This window comes from Canis lupus, chromosome 1 (assembly GCF_011100685.1).
Source record: "Canis lupus familiaris isolate Mischka breed German Shepherd chromosome 1, alternate assembly UU_Cfam_GSD_1.0, whole genome shotgun sequence".
NCBI lineage: Eukaryota > Metazoa > Chordata > Mammalia > Carnivora > Canidae > Canis > Canis lupus.
Window position 1 is genome coordinate 102,205,618 of NC_049222.1, and position 6,000 is coordinate 102,211,617.

Genomic DNA, 6,000 nt, shown 5'->3' on the forward strand with positions numbered 1-6,000 from the left:
CGGCTCCCTGCAGGAGGATCCTGCTTCTCCCTCTGCCTATGTCTCTGCCTCTCTCTCTCTGTGTCTCTGATGAATAAGTAAAATCTTTTTAAAAATAAAATAAAGTTACAGAGTGTGTAGATACTGGCCCACCAGATATGGCAAGCCGCACAACACCATCTGGAGCTGGATTCCCAGGTTCCAGTCTCCCTGACTCCGTTGACCCCAACAGGATGTGAATTCTAGCCCAGAGAGTGCCATTTCTAAGAACTGCAAATGGAATCTCAGTGTTTGTGATGGTGTGTGGTTGGAATGGGTTAAAAGCTATATTGATACTTTCCGTTTTAGAAATAATGTATAAAGAGCTTGGAAACCTTCACTCTTATCTTTACAAGAAAAACATTCAACAAACTGAAAATCAACCACATTTTTAAAACACCATCAGAGAATTGAAGTCACAAAGGAAACAACACCCCAAAATTTGGAAAGATAGGCGAATACAGAAAATCATAGCAAGGATGAGCTTACCTGAAGCAAAAGGTGCCGGAGCCATTATCTGGTGCAAACATTTAACTGATACTTTGGGTGAACTGGAGGCTTGGTGTGGACTAGCTTGTGAGTTCAAAACTCCTGAGGGCTTCATCTTAGATGGGCCCCCACACTTTCATGATCTTACCGCCAGAAACTCCACCAAGTTCTAACACTAAGATTGGGGTTGGGGAAACTCCTTCAGTTTGTGGCAGGGAGGGGGAGAAGAGTAAACATTTTAGAACACTCAGAACATGCTCTAAAACAAAGTCCGGCATTCTTAGGAAAACTATATACCAGAGCCTTTTTGGACCTGGAGGAGGGGCAATAGCTCCAACCCCTTCCTCTCTCAGTCAGGGCTAAGAAGCACTTCTGAAGATCACAGCCTAAGGATTCAAGCTCATCGAAAAGCTGAGATTGAGTCATAAGATTATACAATATTTCCCCTTCCCAATACTTGACTACCACACCAACAGGGCTCCAGTGTAATATCAGCAGATTACAACAAGCTGCACAATACGTAAGAAGGATTTTTGGGGAGCACCCGGGTGGCTCAGGGGTTGAGCATCTGCCTTTGGCTCGGGTCATGATCCGGGGATCCTGGGATTGAATCCTGTATCAGGCTCCCCATGGGGAGCCTGCTTCTCCCTCTGCCTGCATCTCTGCCTCTCTGTGTGTCTCTTATGAATAAATAAATAAAATCCTTTTTTTTTTTTTTAAGAAGGACTTCTTGGGAAACCCAAAGACAGCAAGGAAGTAAAAAATTAAAGTAAACCAAACCCTCTGGCACCAGCAATACAGGAAACATTAGACAAGAGCCTAGCCAAACTAACATAAAACCTAACACTAAAAGCCTCATTACCTTAGTTACTATTACCTAGTACATCATGTCCAGCTTTCAACAAAAAATTACCAGTCATGCACAAAAAAAAAAAAAAAAACAGTCTGTTTTGTGCAGCGGTTTGGCGCCTGCCTTTGGCCCAGGGCGCGATCCTGGAGACCTGGGATCGAATCCCATGTTGGGCCCGGGTGGCTCAGCAGTTGAGTGCTGCCTTCAGCCCAGGGCCTGATCCTGGAGACCCGGGATTGAGTCCCACGTTGGGCTCCCTGCATGGAGGCTGCTTCTCCCTCTGCCTATGTCTCTGCCTCTCTCTCTGTGTCTCTCATGAATAAATAAATAAAATCTTTTAAAAAAATAAATAAAAATAAAACCAAAGATGGCATAAAGAAAAGGGGAAACAAAATATTATGTGAGTTGACTGACAATCTAGAATTCTTGCTAATACTCTTACAGGCTCTAGTTGGCTTTTACAGGTAGATCCTCATATCTACCACTAATAACAGTTATATCTACTCTCTTCCTACCAGTACATCTTTTTTTTTAAGATTTTATTTATTTATTCATGAGAGACAGAGAGGCAGAGACATAGGCAGAGGAAGAAGCAGGCTCCCTGCGGGGAGCCCAATGTGGGACTTGATCCCAGGACCCAGGGATCATGACCCAAGCCAAAGGCAAATGCTCAAACACTGAGCCACCCAAGTGCCCCCTACCAGTACATCTCTTAACCCTTCTTTCCTTAGAGGATACCTGGACCTCCAGTACCATGTAAATCAGTAGCAGCAATACAGGAATGTTACTGTCCTATTCTTAGTATCAAGTGAGAGCATCAGGTACTATTGTGTATAATGTACATTATGCTGTTATGTATAATGTTTTGTTGTGGTCTATTTGACAGTTTTCTACATTAAGGTTCCCAAAGAAATTGTAAGATAATAAACATATGTTTGTTTTAAGCTACTATGCTTTAGGGTAATTTGTTACACAACAGCTAACTTACCACAAAACTCTTACTCTATGATACAATGAGTTAAAGTGAAGATCCTGGGGCACCTAGGTGCCTCAGCCAGTTAAGTGTCTGCCTTTGGCTCAGGTCATGATCTCAGGGCCCAGGGATTGAGCTCCACATTGGGCTCCCTCCTCAGCGGGGAGTCTGCTTTTCCCTCTCCTTCTGTCCCTCTCTCTCCTTATTCACTCTCTCTCACTCTTCACTCTCTCAAGTAAAAAAAATCTTAAAAAAAAATAAAGTAAGGATCCTATCAGTAGTCAAAGATACCACAGGGATTAGAATTACAGTAGCTACTACAAACAAAATCCAAGTTTCATTACCTTAACACATATATTTATTTCCTACTCACACAGTAATCCACTGCTGGTGTTCCTGGGTAACTGATGGCTTTCCTCCAAATAGTGGTGTAGGGACCCAGAATTCCTTCTTGCAGTTTTGCCATTCCATATTATCAAGATTCTCCTTCTTCCAGCTGGACAGTACGTCCTTTTTGTTTTTTAAGATATTATTTATTCATTCATGAGAAACAGAAAGAGAGAAGCAGACACAGGCAGAGGGAGAAGCAGGCTCCATGCCGGAAGCCCAACATTGGACTCGATCCCGGGTCTCTAGGTTCACACCCTGGGCCAAAGGCAGGGCTAAACCGCTGAGCCACCTGGCCTGCCTGATCATCTTAACAAAGCCCCAACTGACATACTCCTATTCAAAACACACTGAAGAAAATTAGTCTAATAGCCATAACTAGAAGCAGTAATGGCTGAGTAATGTAGGCACAACAGAAAAAGAGGCACAAACTTTCAGTGGTCATCTACTCATAACACAGATATTAACAAATACCCATGACCTTGGCAAATAATCACATAATGGGTTTTTGGTCATTGAACCTGCTATAAACTACACTAGATAATAATTCCCCTCTAAGCATTCACTTGAATAAATGCAAGTCTTTTAGGAACTCCATTGAAGTGTTCATAGTGATTTGAATTACAATCATTCAGGAGTACTGGATCCCTTTTCTATTGACACTTATCAATATGTGACTTGGTAGCCAAGCCATGAAATGTCATTAATTAAAACAAAACCCTAATGTAGTTTCAACCCTGGGGACCAATTGTTAAACACACTGGAAATATCAGGTATCATAACATTCTTGGAGTTCTGTGGTTTATCACAACCATTTCACTTTCTTCCTGTGGTTAACCATTACTCTAATGCAGCTACCACACATGCCATAGTTCAGTAACACTTTTTTTTTTTTTTAAGATTTATCTATTTGAGAGAGGGAGAGCACAAAAGGAGGAGGGGCAGGAGGAGTGAGATTCTCAAGCAGACTCACTTCTGTGGGTGGAGCCTGATGTAGGACTTGACCTCAAGACTCCTGAGATCAGGACCTGAGCCAAAAATGAGTTGGATGTTTAACTGACTACACCACCCAGGTGCCCCTTCAATAACCCTTTCAAATGCAATCTCTCACGAGAAGTCCCAGTACCTAAAGGAGATTTGAGGAAAAATTTTAAGATGCTAGCATTTCATGTCAAAAGAACATGGAAATGCTACTGGGCCCAGACAGGAAATCTTGCAAAAGATGAGTAAGGGGCATGGACATAAATGGTCCAAGCCAGCATTATAAACTCTTGAATTATCTCACTTCCTTATGTATTATGCAAGTAATTTCTAACTGTCAAAATACACTCCCAAAAATATTGCCTAGATTTTTGATGGTATAATTAGCAAAGAATATTAAATATTCAGGGTGGGGTTAAACTCCTATCTTTATTTCAAACCATAGGTCACAGTAAACTCAGATTTTGCTTACCAACCAAGCAATAATGGTGGAACTAGAAGAGCAGACTCAATTTTAAGAGTTTTCTGTCACAAGGGAGATATAGGGAGGTTTCTTAATGTTTGAGAGAGTAGGTTTTCTAAGATGACTGAATCTCTCATGATAGCCCCATTTCAGTAATGCAGATTCAGATCTTTCCTAAGACTTAAATTTCATGTAAAAGAAGTGGCAAGGTTGGGAATTCAGGAAATATGCTAGCTTAGCAACTAACTGATCTACTGTTGCATTTGGCTTTCAGCATCTGCAGCCCCATGGTTAGAAAGAGTAAGATTTCTCAACACAATCATTAAGAGACCTTGATTTCAATTTTTGCTTAAGGTCAGAATTTCAAGCAGGCTTTTAATTATCTAATTTAATTATAAACAAGCATCACACATGCTTTTGGAACTAGGAATCCTCATCACCTGTAGTTGTTGGTAGGAGCTATCTAGTCCCTAATGTGCTATGAGCTCATAATCCTGCTGTATCAAGAATAGCCTTTTCTAGGGATATATGCATCCCTATTTTTACAGCAACATTACTTACAACAGCCAATTTAGGGAAGCAGTGTAACTGTCCATTGACAGACAAATGGATAAAGATGACATGGTATATATATACAATGAACTGTGAAATCTTGCCGTTTGCAATGACATGATAGAGCTAGAGTATTATGCTAGGTGAAATAAGTCAGTCAGAGAGACACCATATTATTCCATATGTGGAACTTAAGAAACAAAGCAAATGAGTGGGGGGGGGGGGGGGAAGAAGCCAAGAAACAGACTCTTAACCACTGAGAAATTTGATGGTTACCAGAGTGGAGTTGGGCAGGGGGCTGGGGGAAATAGGTGATAAGAATTAAGGAGGGATCCCTGGGTGGCACAGCGGTTTAGCGCCTGCCTTTGGCCCGGGGCGCGATCCTGGAGACCCGGGATCGAATCCCACGTTGGGCTCCTGGTGCATGGAGCCTGCTTCTCCCTCTGCCTGGGTCTCTGCCTCTCTCTCTGTGTGTGTGACTATCATAAATAAATAAAAATTAAAAAAAAAAGAATTAAGGAGTGTACTTGTGATGAGCACTGGGTGATGTACAGAAGTGTTGAATCATTATATTGAACACCTAAAATTAAATTACACTGTATGTGAATTATACTGGAATTAAAATTTTTAAAAAGAGAATAGCCTTTCCTAATACAAAATAGAATTACAAGTTTTTCTTTTGATCTATCTCATTCAATAATCCTTAATACTCCACTTCTCTATCCTTTGATAATCATTCTCTAGTATCAGTTGCCATGGTGGCTAGCATTGCTTGGTTGAGAACAAAAGCAGACTTTAACTTCAAATCAGAAGTTATATATTGGAAGAATATCAAGTACCTCACAGATATAAAGAACTGAACTAAGATGTGAGAAGCAGGAAAGATCCATTTAATGGATCAGAGTGGTACAGAGGGATGCAGAAATCTTTAGACTGCTGCCAAAGGATGACTCAACTACCTCAACTCAACTGCAATACTTCAGCCTAGGAGTGATACTTCATGCTCTTAACAGTTGGTTACAAGAGGGCCCCAACCAATCACAATGAAAAGAAAACATCCATTGTGCCACATATATGGCTGAATATTGATTGGCCCCGCTCCTGTCCCTGTGTCTCCAACCAAAATAAAAAGAATGAAAAATCTGTTTGGCTTAATTGGATCCATGTGTGACTGTAGATTATTACAGAATGAAGAAAGTCAAGTGCCAACAAAGAGCTAGGATAAGTGTGTGTGTCAAAGACAAAACTAGATTTCACCATATATACTGAAAAAAATATGCACATAGA